Source organism: Oxyura jamaicensis, chromosome 5, assembly GCF_011077185.1.
Source record: "Oxyura jamaicensis isolate SHBP4307 breed ruddy duck chromosome 5, BPBGC_Ojam_1.0, whole genome shotgun sequence".
NCBI classification, from domain to species: Eukaryota; Metazoa; Chordata; class Aves; order Anseriformes; family Anatidae; genus Oxyura; species Oxyura jamaicensis.
This window is the reverse complement of record NC_048897.1, coordinates 5,769,239-5,785,123: the sequence shown is the minus strand read 5'-3', so window position 1 is coordinate 5,785,123 and position 15,885 is coordinate 5,769,239. Positions and strand designations below refer to the sequence as shown.

Sequence of the window (15,885 nt, the reverse complement as noted above, 5' to 3'; positions counted from 1 at the left end):
AACATGAATACATTAAATTGTAAATCCAGTAAAATAAAATACATATGAATAAGTTAAATACACAAACATTCATCAAAATACAAAATATTTTTTCAAATTTTAAATAAGTCCATCCTTTTTAAAATTAATATAAAATATTTAATATGTAAATTTCTGGGCAGCAGTGCATTCTGGAACAGACAGCTGAAAATGAATACATCAGAAAACTTGTCATAATATGATTTGCAGCTGGAATTGTTAGTATTTGCTCTAAAAATTAGGCTTAAATAAGTAAGATGAGAAAGTAAACATGACTGATAACAGAAAAAGAATATGACAACTGCTATGCCCATTGGAAAGAGTACAAAATTTTGTAAATAAACTATCAAACTGCTGCTCAATGACCAAAATGAATAGGTAGAAATTACCCTGGGGAAAAAAAAAATATATATATATATATATATATGTATGTAAAGGAGGAGGGGAGTAATTTGTGAAAAGAAGAAAAAAGTGCTATCTCGAGTGAATAAAACAATAACTGTCATAATAAGAAATTTACATGAACGTTTTTATTTTAAAAATATCAAAGAATAGAAGTATTTAGGTCTGCTCCTGAATTCTGAATTCTATGTATTCTGATACTGTTAGAAGCACTAGTCTACTTCAAGACTTTGCATGGACAAAACTTCTCTGTTGGGAAGGGTATTTCAGTAGCTTCTACAGGTTAAAAAAAAAAAGACAAAGCAAGGAAGAAAAACAGGTAATCATCCTCATTTTATGAACTTACATATCCAAAACAAGAAAATAATTTAACGGAATTATGCAAGAATATTCATGCCTGAACCTCTCTCTTGAGTCCTAATTCCAGATTTTAGTTGGGAAGTACATGTCCTTCCTGCTCAGGGAATGGAAGGGAAATGGAAGAAAAATGGCATTTTAACTCCTTCTGTTTATTTCATAAAGATAATTATAAGATGGTGCAAATCAAACTATATTTGCCCGATATGTTTAGTGCTAGTACTGGAGAATAAAGTTCAGGAAAATGGGTAGGGCTCTATTTTCATCAAAAATGATATGTTACTAATATATTTGCCAAAAAGCCAAACTTATCTCTTCAGTTTGCTAAAGAATAATCTGCAGAAAACATCTGAGACACTTAGGAATTTAAAAGGAATCAGATTAAATGGGAGTGGAGTGTGAGGGGAGCAGATAATCAACACAGAGGCTGCTTTGAAGGGTAAAAATATACCTGCAAGTGATCTCACAGAAATCCAATTCATATTAGAGAGCCAATCTCCAATCTCATTGCACAGTGCTTGTAGGGGGTGACATATTAGCAGAGCCATGGTGCAGTCTGCATGTAAAATGCCCCATAATTGAGTCTTTATTCATTTCTTGGTAGAATTTCTTGTAATTGCAATGGGTTCCTTGGTTGTCTGGTGCTGGCCTGCTGCAGAGAGATCAAGCATCCAATTGAAGTAAAGCAAATGTGCTCCAGTGAGGGAGCTAGAGATGAGAAACTGAACAGAAAATTGATGGAATTTTGTATTAATCAGGGGCATGACTTGTCTGTGGAGGTCACTGTGCATATTTCAGACCTACTGGCTAACAGCATAAACACTGAGGTGAATACAGTAAATAGACGTGGGCAGCACAGTAATTGCAGGCTTAGGAGAGTGTATGCTGCCAGAAAGGTCTTTGCAGGGCATGGAATCAAACAGAGGTTGAGGTTAGGATTTACACAGGGTAGTTTCATGTGGCCTTGGTGTTTTCTGTGGCAGCAAGATCATGGCTGTGAACCCAGATAGGTTGTAAGGGCCAAAAAGTGTTCCAGAATAAAAAATCTTCTTGAAAATAACATCAGAAGGGGTTAAATTTTTGTTTTGTTTTGTACTTGACAAATACAGTGAAACTTCAAATTAAAAATCCTCCTTCGTTTTTCACTTAGCCCATTAGGAGTAGGATCACTGCACTCTGTAATGATACACTCAATTTCATCTGTGAGCAATGATTATTGCTCCTGCGTGCATGGGAGACCTCTGAGACTACCCCAGGTCATTCTTGAGAAATGCTGTGGTCAATTAAGCACTGTGAGGATCATTCTTCCTTCAGAATGAGCACCGAATCAAAATCTTAGCCTGCAACAGGCACTGAAGCTGTTTTCAACTGAGACATTAAAGCCTGCATCCAATAGATACAAAATTGATTTAATGAAGAATGAAGGTGTTACTCTGAGCATATTAACTAAATCTTTTTTTCTCATTAGATTTATTAGATTTGCCCCCAAATTCTGCCTATTTAGTAATTAAAGTATTTGTTGATATCGTTCTGCGGTGTGCTGTCATTTTGCAAGGGACCTTAAAGAGATAGGATTTTATTATTATTATTATTATTATTATTATTATTTAGTTTTCATTGTTATTTCACTATTAGCAAGAAGCTACTTCCCCTAAATTTGGCTCACATAGCTCTAATGCACATAAGTCAATGGATTTAAGTGGATATCAAACTCAGAACAAACTTTGAATCACCCTCATTAATGTCATGGTATCAAAACTTACCACTCTAATTCAGTAATTTTGATTCATTGAATTTGAATTTTATTTTCATTCATTAATTTGATGCCACTTATCATGTTATGGAATATATTAACATTATAAGTGTTTATATTAAATATATTTAATGTAACCTAGAATGATCTCAGCAACCGAGCAGCCTAACTCTGAAGCTTAGTTTATTTCTCCTCCTTTCTCTCAGAGATTCTGTTTGCTGTGATGCCAACAATTCAGAATTAGAAAAGCTTCTGCATTGCTCTACTGTATGAATTTCCCACTCACAAACACAGGCAGATAGCAGAGATGCTAAAGGTATTTCAGTAGTCGTTAATTAACAATCCTAGATTTACATCATTTGGAATAGTATTTAAAACAGAGATGCGTCATAAACCAAATATATCCTCCTCTCTGTGATTTCCATTTTCATTTCATTTGATCATAATAACCAACCCATATCACTCACCTGAATCCTCTATCTTAGGTATGAAATTTACAAAATTTCTGCAATATTTTACAGCAAACAGAGCAATTAGTCCCCTAAGCCATTATAAAATTTCTCTCATGAAAGAAAAATTGAACTAGTCAATTAAGGTGTGTGCATAGTAGGACAATTTGGAATGGAAAATGATCATTGCAAAGCATTTTTGGAGAACAGCACAAAATAATAATAATAAAAAATTACTTTATTAAAGCCTTTCTGATCTCAAACCTGTGATTACATGGGGAAATTATTTTAGAATGGTCTAGTGTTTATAGTATACTTGTATCTCACTATGGACTGTAAACATGACATGCATAATTAGAGGAAGAGAGAGAAGTAAATTGACTATGTAGTGAACCATGCCACAGCTCAGTGTTAAAAGCTGTTCTGCGTCTGCAGTAAAACCTGGTTAGTGCATCTCTGATACTGTATTCGGTTTCTGTACTTTTTATTCTACAGAGGTAGGCAAACTGAAGGAGTTAAGGGAGAGTTATGAAAGCCAATATGGTGCAGAAGTCAATGGTCTGTAGCCATACACACAAAAAAAACACTATGGGCAATGTTAAAAGCCAAACTGTTAACATTTATGTGGAAACATAATTAGCAAAGTGAAAAATAAGTGAATAGAGATAACAGATTGAAATTAAGAAAACAGAAACATAGTCTTTGCTAAATAACTTCTGACAACAATTATAGGAACCTGTAGAACAGCATCCCTTAAAAAAATACTGGTAAACTCATATCTGATGTGGATCAAAACAATAGGAAGCATATGACAAGAAATGGCTGTACTGGAAGAGTGACAGATTAGATGACCTACTATCAGCTATTTCCCCTTCCAATTTCCATGAGTTGGAGCCCCCACAGATGTATCCCTAAAAACACAAGAGGAAATGGAAAGTAGTTGAGCTCAAATATTTGATTTTTTTTCCCTGCTCTTCTGTTTCTGTGTCTTTGAGTAAACATACTGCAGGATAATTAAAAATCACTTCACTGAAAGCACAGTGAATAATAATACAATCAGACTGAATAGGTCTGAGTTGAAGTTATATTGTAACTTCTAGAGTAGCACAGCAGTAGGAGTTGTGAAGAGCTGATCTTGGCAAGTCCTTCAGGCAGACTTGTCTTTGGAGCTGTAGCCAGCTGTATTGTCTTTGGTAGATGTGCTCCAATGGGCTGACATGCATTTACTTTGGTGACCCTAATTTGCTCATGGCTCTCGCACTTCAATTCACTAGAGCCAAATGCAGGACACCTGCCTACCTCACAGAGATCTTCTTGGTGACCAAGTGGTCCCCTTTGAAATCTGCTCCTCTGCTTGCTGTCTGTGTTGTGCACAGCCCAGGGTCTGCTGGTACAGCCTATACTGCTGCACACGTGGTGCTTCCCCTGCTAGGGAGATCCCTGAGGGCCAATGGATTTGTTTCAGGCTTAGATTTTCGGGAAAGGCTGGGTGTAGCACTAGATGAAAGCTCCTGTATTATTGCTAATGTCTGAGCAGGCAATAGTAGCTTGTCAGTCTGTTTTGCCTGGAATTGCTCTTTCATGGTAATGTCAAAAGGCACAAAAAAATTGTATGAAAATAACTCCCTTTCAGTGCTCCATCTTGAAGTCCGCTCCACAAGACCCCATGCAACCTGCAGGACATTTGTCCAAGGCCCAGAGAATTCAGTACCTTCTGGACTGTGTTATTTATAAAGTGCAAAATCATACTGAAGTGGCAGAATTCATAATAAAGTTGTGGAATCTCAGATGTTTATTCTACGCTTTTGTGGCAATTGTGGAAGTTATTGGTAAACATGGGTCAATGTGCCTTCAAAATATGTGTTCACACATTAACTACCCACTCCTGAGAACTATAACTACAAACAGTAAAGGATATTATTACTTTATAGCATAGGGTCTGCCATCTCATGGACTGTGAATATGTAGGCTATACTGAATTCATGAAAGTTCTTGTTATTTCCAAGAAGAAAAAAAGCTTCTTTGCTTTTAACCTGTTCAGTCTCAGGTACTGCAAAAGTCTTGGCAACAGGAGACAAAGGTTTATGCCATCGGTGTTGCTCCAAACTCTCTGCCGCTCTTGGTCATTTTCCTTACAAAATGACAGAACTGGGTAAAGCTCTTCAAGCAAGCACTCATTTCCTGCAAGGCAGCTGCGGAGCCTGCATTCAGATAATTAACTACAAATAGAAAATTTTGTATAATTTCCTGGACTTCATTGCCTTAAATTTCCTCTAATTATTGTAACATCCTCTGTGCTTCATAACTTCTTTGATGTCCCCATGAAATTGTTCTTACAGCAGTCTTCTCTGATGTCACCATGAAATTGTTTTAGAAGGAGTGGACTGAGCAAGTCCAGACAGTTACCTGAAGATCCCAAGAGGAAGAAATAGTTTGAAAAGCTTTTCCCAAAGAAGAATTCATAGTCACTTTAACTCCTTTTAACTCCTTATGTCTTTATACATCACTGATTATTTATTTTGCAATATCCTGAATCCTGAATCAATCCCTCCTTTCTGCTACGTTTTGCTCAAGTATAGCTTCCCTCATCTCTACTCCTATTGCAGACTCTGAATTTATAGATAGTTTGTTAGATTGCCAATCTAATTCTCTGTGTGGTATGAACACTGCAATTTCATATGGCCCCTCTTGGCAGGGTCAGCAACACCACTACAATGTCTGATCAAAGGGAATGAAAGTGCAAAATGCCCAGAAAAACTGAAAGAGGGTAGCGTTAGTAATCTTATTATGCTCATTCCTTCAGGAGAAGGACAAAATCTCTTGCCATAGACCCTTTTTAGCCTACAGAAAGGATAGGAGCACAAGGGAAACCCAAAGCTCACAAGCACTTTAAATACTACCATCAAAAGAATAACTGCAAAGTAGGATCAGAGTTCTCCAGCTTATTTCCAAACAATGTCAGGATATGTTTAGTCCCCAGATAGGATAATTACATTAATTCAGGAAATAACTTCAATATTATTTGGGACAACATACATTACTAAACTTCACTCCGTTTGGAAAACAATTTGACATGTCTAATAGGCATCATTCTTCTGTTACGTGAACAGGTAGCAAATGAAAAGTTTGAGGCTCTTTCTCCTAACAGGAAGATAAGAATGAAGAAAGGTCTTCTTATGCTTGGGAGCTTCATACAAATCAGGAAAAAAATCTGTTTTTATCTCCTCCAAGAATCCAAGCTGAAATTCAAAGTGTTCAATCAAATCAAATATGATTAATAAATGTCCTAATAGATAAATTCTCCCTGCAAACCAGCCAGAAAGTACATCTTCCCAAATTCTTTTTTGCATCTCTGTTCTGTTCAGTTTTTCACTCTCATCTTCTGCTCCCACTATCTGAATGACACACGCCACAGTTAGCAGAGCCTCTGTTGCCATCCTGGCTATGGCCAGGAGAAAATGTGGCAACTTAAGTTGTTTCTTTCCATCATTATCTGAAGTGTCCATCACTTCCCAACTCTTTTCCTTCAGTATATATCTAATTAGGTGCTAGTAATCATCCCTTAGAGAAGTTTTCAATGAAATCTTAGTCCTCATACCCCCTTGGACAATTAGGCCATGCTCAGTTTTTTGTTTATTTTTTAAGAGTCTTTGTCTGGTGGTTGTCTTAAACCACAGTTTAAAATCTCACTCCACGTCTGCCCTATTTGGGAAGTATTTGCACAAGGGGGCTTTCATTCACCCAGCACACAGTAGGAGTACCAATCGCAGAATCAGAGTATTTCAAGTTGGAAGGGACCCATAAAGACCATTGAGTCCAGCTCCTGGCTCCACACAGACCCACCCAAATATCAGACCATACGTCTGAGAGCATTGTCCAAATGATTCTTCATCTCTGGCAGGGTCAGTGGCATAACCACTTCCTTGATGAGCCTGTTCCAGTGCCCAACCATCCTCCTCTCAGCGAAGAACCTTTTCCTAACACTCAGACTGAACAATCTCTGCCACAGCTTCAGTCCTAAATTCCAGTGAAATTACAGATATGAAATCTTCTGAAGTCTTCTGTAGCATTCTGATGTAAAATAGTGCTAGTATATTTCCTATTATTTCATTCCAGCTATGATGCAAACTCTTTGCCCAGCTCTAGCTGTGAACTAAAAAAAAAGTTTTATAAACATCTGTTTCCTGAATCTTTCTGTCCTGGTTTCAGTTAGGACAGTTATTTTTCCTCCTAGTAGCTGGTAGGGTGCTATGTTTTGGATTAGGATGAGAAGAGTGCTGATAACATGCTGATGTTTTAATTGCTGCAGAGCAATGCTTACACTAAGCCAAGGACTTTTCAGCTTCTCGCTCTGTCCTGCCAGCGGGCAGGCTGGGGGTGCAGCAAGAGCTGGGAGGGGACAGACCCAGGACAGCTGACCCAAACTGGCCAAAGGGGTATTCCATACCATCTGATGGCATGCTGAACAATATATAGGGGTGGCTAGCCGGGGTGGGGGGCCGGCTGCTCGGGGTTGGGCTGGGCATCGGTCAGTGGGTGGTGAGCAATTGCATTGTGCATCACTTGTTTGTACATATTATTATTATTATCATTATTATTTTCTATCTTAATAAACTGTCTTTATCTCAACCCACAGGCTTCACTTTCCCATTTCTCTCCCCCATCCCATAGAGGGAGGGGGGAGGGTGAGCGAACAGCTGTGTGGTGTTTAGCTGCCAGCCGGGTTAAACCACAACACTTTCCTTACCCAATGATGAGTCAGATGAAGCTGTTCTTTATGTCCTAGCACACTGCTGAATGGGGAAGTAATCTTTCCCCAAGCACATTAGCAAAATCTTTTGAAGGTACGTAAGTAGTTTGACACACAAACCTGTATCCCTGCATGTGATAAAGGGCATAGTTTAAAACCTGACTGGAAACTAGAGTCTACTGCTTGTAGTTTGTCTTAAAGTTCAATGAAAGCCTATCATTTGAAGTTAACACCTTTCTGGATAGATTGGCTTCCTACAAAAAGGATATCAGTGTTTCAAAAGAAGATGGTACCTGGTGTAGTCCAACACACACATTTAAGAAGGATGTTCATGCAGCATGATACACCAGAATAAAAGCAACCTAACAAATAACCAGAGTTCATGTTTGCATGGTATTCAAATTGGTGATGTTTGACTTTTGCTGTACAGATAGAAATCACAGGATCACTTGTAGGGAGCAGTTCCTGTGGTTTTCTGCAGAATTACTTTTCTTGACATGCTTGTTATTTAAATTTGCTTTTCTAAGATCTCTTCTTTACTTAGGACTTTTCAAAATCTAGCCCCTTGACCTCTGACTACCCCATTTACTTTGGCTGCATATAAACTATCACGTATAAATGCCAGGATCTGGATCCTCACTCCTTATTCAGGTCAAGGACTGGGCTGAAGGTTTGGGCTTTAATTTGGTTCCATGCCTACATTGCTATTTCCTGGCAGGTCATGGGAAGAAGATTGGCTGGCTTGGGGGAGCTTATGTACACGTGGCTTTTAGGCTGCAGCCAAAGTGTTCCACTAGATGTGGAAGTCTGAAGAGGGTTGCAGTCTCCAAGCTCAGATACAATCACGTATTAGTCTGGCGCAACTGATTTTTGTGTTCCTTGCACTAGCTGTTCCTTCACCTCCTCTTCAGAGACAAGGACACGCGTCTCTTTCGTGCTCCTTCGTTAGTAAACAAACCACGATTAAAGCCTCTTTCTTCAAGTCAGTAAGATACTGGGCTACAAAGATGGTGAAGGGCTTGGAGGGGAAGACGTATGAGGAGCGGCTGAGGTCACTTGGCCTGCTCAGCCTGGAAAAGAGGAGGCTGAGGGGAGACCTCATCGCGGTCTACAGCTTCCTCACGAGGGGGAGTGGAGGGGCAGGCGCCTATTTATTCTCTTTAGGCACCAGCGATAGGACCTGCGGGAATGGTGTCAAGCTGAGGCAGGGGAGGTTTAGGCTACACATCAGGAAGAGGTTCTTCACTGAGAGGGTGGTCGCACACTGGAACAGGCTCCCCAGGGAAGCAGTCACTGCACCGAGCCTGTCAGAGTTTAAGAAGTGTTTGCACTGTGCACTTAGTCACATGGTCTGAATTTTTGGGTAGACCTGTGTGGTGCCAGGAGTTGGACTCGATGATCCTCATGGGACCGTTCCAACTCAGGCTATTCTATGATTCACCTGCCTTTGGTTTCTGCGAGAATTCAGGCCCTAACAACTGAAGTTGCTTCTGGATGGTGTTTCTTCTGAATAGGATAATTCCATTTCCCTTTTGAAGACTTACAAGGATGTAGTAAAAAAAAAAAAAAGCTACATGACACCTTTACTGGAATTACTTCTCAGAATTAATTAGCTTAAGAAATTTAAGGGAAGAGAAATGTCAGCTAATTATTTGCAATTCAAAAAAAAAAAAGCCCACCTAATAAAAAAAAAAAAAAAAAAAAAGGAAAAGAGCTGCTCCCTACAAGTGCATTATCAGGCTACATTAAGTGATAAGGATTACACTAATTCATCTGCAACATCTTGATAAACAATTTTTCAGTGACGGATGAGAAGAGTTTAATTTCTACCAATGCTGGTCTGAATTCTTTCAGACTTTTACTAACTGCTGAATAAGGTCTTGAATACAGACATGAAAACTGACTCCAGTGACTGAAACAATTAAAATAACGTCTGCCTGACTTCCAGCTCCAGATTTGTGAGCAGCAATTTGTTCATTGATGGTATTAAATTCACAAACAATAGTAGATTTGTTGGGATACTTTAGAGGAATCTTGATACTCCATTTTCATAAATATGGCCTCCAGTCCTGTTCTCAAAGTGCTTGATATCTCACAGATTCTGCATCTTTATTACCCCATGATTTATGCTGAACACTAGCTAACTGGGAAAAATGGCACAGAAGAAGTTTCATACAGAAAGAAGTATGATTTTTCCCAATAGATAGACAAACCTGAATGAGGCCATCTCATGCAGCATAAACCATTTTAACTTGATTTTATAGAAATATTGCACTCTAGTTATGATCAATTATGCAGCTGGAAAAGGGATGGCCAAAAACATACTAGCTAATCTGCCCCATAAATTTCAGTATAATAATGACTATAAAGTAGAATATAATACGTTTCATTTCTCTGTAACACATACAGTCTTATTACTTCCACTGATTTATCTTCAAGTATTTCTTTGCCTTATGGAGTCCACTATATATATAGTAATTTGTCCATCTGTAGGAAGTATTTCATAATGGTGGGCTACACAATATATGCAAATTTAGCTTCTGCAGTGCAGTAGTTTAAAGTAGGTTTTTCTCCATGACTAATACATACACAAGGCATTTCAGCCTAACCTCACTAATCTTCTTAGGCATTGTCATTCCTGACAGGCCTATCTTCAAATCCTTTGGAAGGACAATATCAAACATTTGTCTATTATGCTATCCATTTTATTTGAAATCAAGTAGTTTGGAGATGTTTCTCTTCTCAGGAATAAAAACTGTTTTGCATTGTGCTACCAAGAACAGCATAGTAAATGAGAAATGTAGACAAAAGATATGAGAAGACTATTATCTGAGCAAACAGAAAGGCACAAGTTAAAGAGCAGAAGAATGTACACAGGTTTCAGCTAACGAATCAAACCACAACATTGTGCTTCTGCTAATGGGTTTCTACAACACACACACGCACGCACGCACGCAAGCCGTGGGACTCATCTGAGTATCCAGTTGCATGTAATCATTCATTGCTTTCTCTTATTCCCTGTCCAATATATATTGTAACTTTTAATATTTATGTTAGAAAATTTGCTTAAATACATTAGTTGTTACGGAGTGAGTTTTCATACTCTGTACTACAATACAAATGGCTACACTTCCACTTGCAAAGTTTCTTGTAGAAATCATTGACTCATACTCTCAGCTCTAATTCTTAGCACAGAATAGCATAGAATAACCTGAGATGGAAGTGACCCACAAGGATCATTGAGCACAACAGCTCTGTCTTTCATTTGTTTCAAGTCAGAATCACTACCTCATACCTTTTTCCTTTCCCACTTCCCCAGCCTCCTCAGTTCTCTGGAAAGTATTTTCTAGAGCAGTTATGACTGCTTAGATGTATCAAAATGCATTAATGAATTATCTTTGTGATGATTATTAAGAAAATATGTAGGCTGAAAATGGCATACTTAGCATTGACCTCAGGAGACTGTCAGGATTTAACAAGGCTAGATCACACCTATAAACTATGAAACTAAAACTATTTCTATAGCTAATTTTCATTATTGTTTTTATTGATGTCAGTAGTTTCTTTGAAGTAGCTTCTGTATCTTCTTATATTATGAGCATAAAAGAGAGTTTTGCATTCAGACTAGGGCTTAAATAAATGCAAATTTTAAGTGCATGCCTACGTGAAATCTCAACTATGACACCGTGCAAAGAGACAATGACATTAAAGAAGAGCCAGCCACTCTTCTCCTTTGCACTTTGCAAATATTGCTGAACCAGCAATGTTGTACAATGGATTTTATCTAAATTAACATTGTTTCACACTCAATTTGTTGTGCTTAGTTTACCCTGCCTTTCATGCCAATTAGCTTCCAGAAATGCTTGGTGTGCAAAATGAGGGAGATCTAAATGAATTAAATAGGAACTTAATTGTACTATGTGATAATAGCTACTTTGGAGTTTACACAGTGGTCTCCATTAAGATATGTGTGTTCAAATAAGTGGCATTTTTAATGTATTCACCTCAAAACCACTGGGAAGTCAAAGTAGGTAGCTGTTTCAAAAACCTGAATTCTATTTTGTTGTTATATTAAAAAGAAAAGAATATATATTTAGTTGATAGAAAAATGATGAAAGATGCTTAACCTCACTTTAACAAAAAGAAGTTACATGATGTCAACTGGGAAGAAAATCTCTTGTGATAGACAATTGTATTGTTCAGTTCCAGTAAATACCAATTAGTTAACAGAACGTCCATTCCCTTTAGGTACATTAAGAACAAAATTGAGTAACATTAACTTACCATGGCTGTAGTAACCTCAGAGGTAAACAAATACTTTTTACAAATGCTGATCTAAATATTAGAAACCATTTCCACTGGTCTGAACACCAGGCTAGCAGTCAGAAATAATGGGTGATTATGCCTGACTCCTCCACAAACCTCATCTGATTATTTTCTGAAATTTGGAAGTTCCCCGCAATTAGTATAGAAATATATTCTTAAAGATGGTAGATAATCATCTGTAAAATTTCTTTAAGGTCTGCGGACAGAAACTTTCTGTACAAGTCACGAAAAAGAGGAAAGCCATCTGCAGAAATATTGAAGAACCTATGTGAATCAAGGATCTTTACGAATGGTTTATGAATGCTGTGAATTTACTTGACCTACCATAATGGTATTTATCTTGATCTGAGCTCTCTGTCTGCATTTAAATAAGAGTAACATTCACTCCCATAAGCACTATTCTTAATGTCTGCACCTACAACTCCAGACTGTGTTACACTCAATATGAACATCACCTGTGAAAGAGCACAACCCAGCTGGAAATTGCCCTGCTTGGAGTGAGCTCCCTTCCCACTTGTCTTAATCCTTAATTGTAGAGGACAGCTCAGGGGCAGTATGAATTCCTGCCCATGAGGAAGCTAAGTCTGCTGTCAGGTCAAAAAGGGACTAACCATCTGGTCCTGAGGATTCAGAGTTTCCAAGATCAGTTATCAGTCATCTGTTGCAGCAGTTATGTGCTAGCATTTTGCATGTCTTTAAATAAGTTCAAGTAGATCTCATATGTTCAGGTGTTAATGTATTTTATGAGGTTTACATCAGGGTAACATGATGCTCCTTTGTTTGATTGTCAAAGCTGACATACTATCTCACAGTTCTTAGGTGATGAAAATGTAAGCGTACTGTAATGGTGATGAATGTGGCATAAACATTAAAGAGAGAAACATAAAATGACAGAATCAAACAGGCAGATGTTTTCTTCCTAGTCCATACTGTAATCATTCCTGAATGCCAGTAAGCAATAGAAAAACCTGACAGAAATTGTTGAAGTGAGAATATAACACGTTTTTTTTTTTTTTTTTTTTTTTTTTAATCTGAATATAGCACTCTAAACTTAGCTGAATTTGGAAATGTAACATCTGTGAATGGAACCTGCAAAAAGGTATCATGTATGTGTTGATATGCAATTATGCTCTATGTGTGTACTATAGTTCATGCAGCTATGACTGTATATTCCTCCCCTGTAGAGCATTCTAAGAAGCAGACCTCCCTACTGTTGGTAGAAATGAGACAGCATTTACCCAGGACCTGCAAATCTTCCAGCTCCTGTCCTGGATGGCCAGTTTTCAGAACTGAAAAGTCACATAGCCACCAGCCACCACTAAATTTAAAACAACTTTGAAGGTGGTCTTTAAAACGTGACACATGAGAAACCATGTTAACCACTTGCAGCCTAGTTTTACCCTTAATTTTATACTACACAATTTTGAAGCGGTGAACAGGACAGGATTTAGCCCAGATAATGCAGCAGAACAGCTTTCCAGGATAATTTTTGACAGATGTGATAAACGGTCTCAAAATTAAATGAAATGCTAAATAAAATGTAGGACACCTCCTGAGTTAACGTTCTTAGAAAATAAGCCTACTTTTCATTTCATACAGAAGGAAACAACCTAGTGAAAGACTTCACAACACAAAATGAAACTGAGAAGGGCTGTTTCCAAATGAAATCCAGAGAAGCCAAATTAGAAACTTCTGTACAATTTCACAGGACTCAGAGGGGTGCCCAGCATGATGCATCCACTCAGAGATCTACACTCTTGTGAGGAATAGTTGATGGAGTGTTTGCCTGGAGGCATGACCCATATCAGTGCTAATTTTACAGACTTGGGGGACCAAAGACAAGCAGGGGTATCTTTAGAACGTAGCATGTTTTCCTTTTCTTATAAATTTCAGGTACAACTGAGTTTTTTATAAAGGAGAAAGGAGTCAATGTTTTCTGCATTATTAAAATTTGGAGTTATATTTGGAATCTTAGCACATACAATCTTTCTCAAGACAAATGATGATAGACAAGCACTAGCTTCAACCAATCTATAAGGTAAACAAGGTAGCTAGTTACATTCACTTTCCAGCAGATGCAGAGGTTTATCCATGCTTCTTTAAGGACTTGGTGAAAATGAAATTGTATCTCATTTGCAGCCATCATAATCAGCTTACCTTTAATCTTTTGTTTCTTTTGTTTTCTTTATTAATAATGAAGATTTATTCATTTTGAGCTGTCTAAAACCAGAGCTACCAAAGATCATCCAAGAACATTAATCTTTGTTCACTGCAACCTAATTTCTGAAAACTGGAGGCAAAGCAAAGGAGCAAGAAGGTTTGCAAGTGCTTTCAAAAAGTCAAATAAACAACTTTCTTTCCAGATTCTGGGGCTGTTGTCACTGAGATGAGGTGTAAGCAGAAATATTTTTCTCCCAGCAAGCTGCAGTATTTAAATTCAAGTATATTTTTGAAGTAAGTCTTTATTGATACAGATTCTGTTTTAAATCCATCTCCACAAAATTTGTTGGCAAGTTGCCATCCTTTATTAAAATGCCTCCTCCCAGAATACTAAACACCAAGCAAGGATTAAAAGAGCCAATCAGCAGAGTCATTCATCATGCTGATGAATGTCAGAATTTGGCAATGCTGGTGGAATTAGGGTTTAAGCTTAAAACTGAACCAAGCCAGATATTAGCGACACAGTTGATACGTTACAAACCTTAATTAATCTTATTAATTTCTTGCTTGCTCTAGTTGGGATTATAATTAATGTAGTTATGATTAATAACGGGATGGCTAATTGCTATTTTTCCTCAATTCTCTATAAATGCCTGTTCCTTTTTATTATTATTATTATTATTATTATTTAAAGACAGTATTTTGTGTAATATGTATTACATGTTTCTGAAGCACTGATTTATTCTTCCCCCCAAGTAGCTTATTAGAAATGTATGACAAAGTAGTAATTACTGTCAGATCTGGGCAAAGCATGTCACAAGTTACAAAGTATTATTTAAATCTGTTAGTGCATTTGTCAGCTTAGTTTGTACCCAACGGGAAATATCAAGAAGAGTCAAAATTAATGTCAATACAAGGGACATAATTAATGTAAGTGATAAATACAGTAAAAGGGTCCTAAACCAGACCATGGGTAGTAACCTATACAGCTAAGACTCAGTTACCTAATTCTAGGTCAGGAATTAATTTATATCTTGTGTTAATTCTTCCAGTATATCAACAGAAGCTTTAGAGGCTTAAAATCACCTGAAAGGAGCATGAGGCACCATACTCTCTCACGGAGCTGGTGGGTGTATTTCTGTCCCTTAGAAATGATATTGGTTTAGCAAAGCTCATTGGAGCACTATGAATGTTTATCCTTCAGTACATCATCATGTAGATGTTGAATATTGATAAGAAGCTTTGTTTCTTATTCTATTAAGAACTAATGGAACTTTTAAAACATCCAGATAAAACAAGGTGACCATTTTTGGTTGGAGGTAAAACTATTCCTTTTAACCTGTTTCAGACCGCTGTGTTGTCTGAATTACTGATTTATGAAAATATCTGAAATCAGCTGACATTACGGATCCTCCCATCCTATGATGTATTATGCTATTCATGTCCTTTAAAATAATATATACAAATGAAAGTTGATCTCTGGATGGGCCAATAGTTCTTTTGCTCCAGTAGATTTCTAAAATGTTCCTCAATCTCTTAAAATAGAATTATGCATTTTTGACAATTTAAAGGCTCTTTTTGAGACAATTTTCTTCCTGCAAGTACTGTATACAGTTGCTTGTCTAAATTTATTACAATATCCAATACTTCCCTCACAAAAGCTTTAAGAA

At 37.4% G+C, this 15,885-nt stretch overlaps 1 long non-coding RNA gene across 1 annotated transcript in view; it reads right to left on the bottom strand.

Moving 5' to 3' along the window:
* Positions 1-599: 599 nt before the first annotated feature.
* Positions 600-15,885, bottom strand: part of LOC118167523 — a 67,649-nt gene continuing 52,363 nt past the window's right edge. The window contains exon 3 of the long non-coding RNA XR_004751179.1: positions 600-696. This is a non-coding gene — a long non-coding RNA (uncharacterized LOC118167523). The remainder of the gene's footprint in view (positions 697-15,885) is intronic.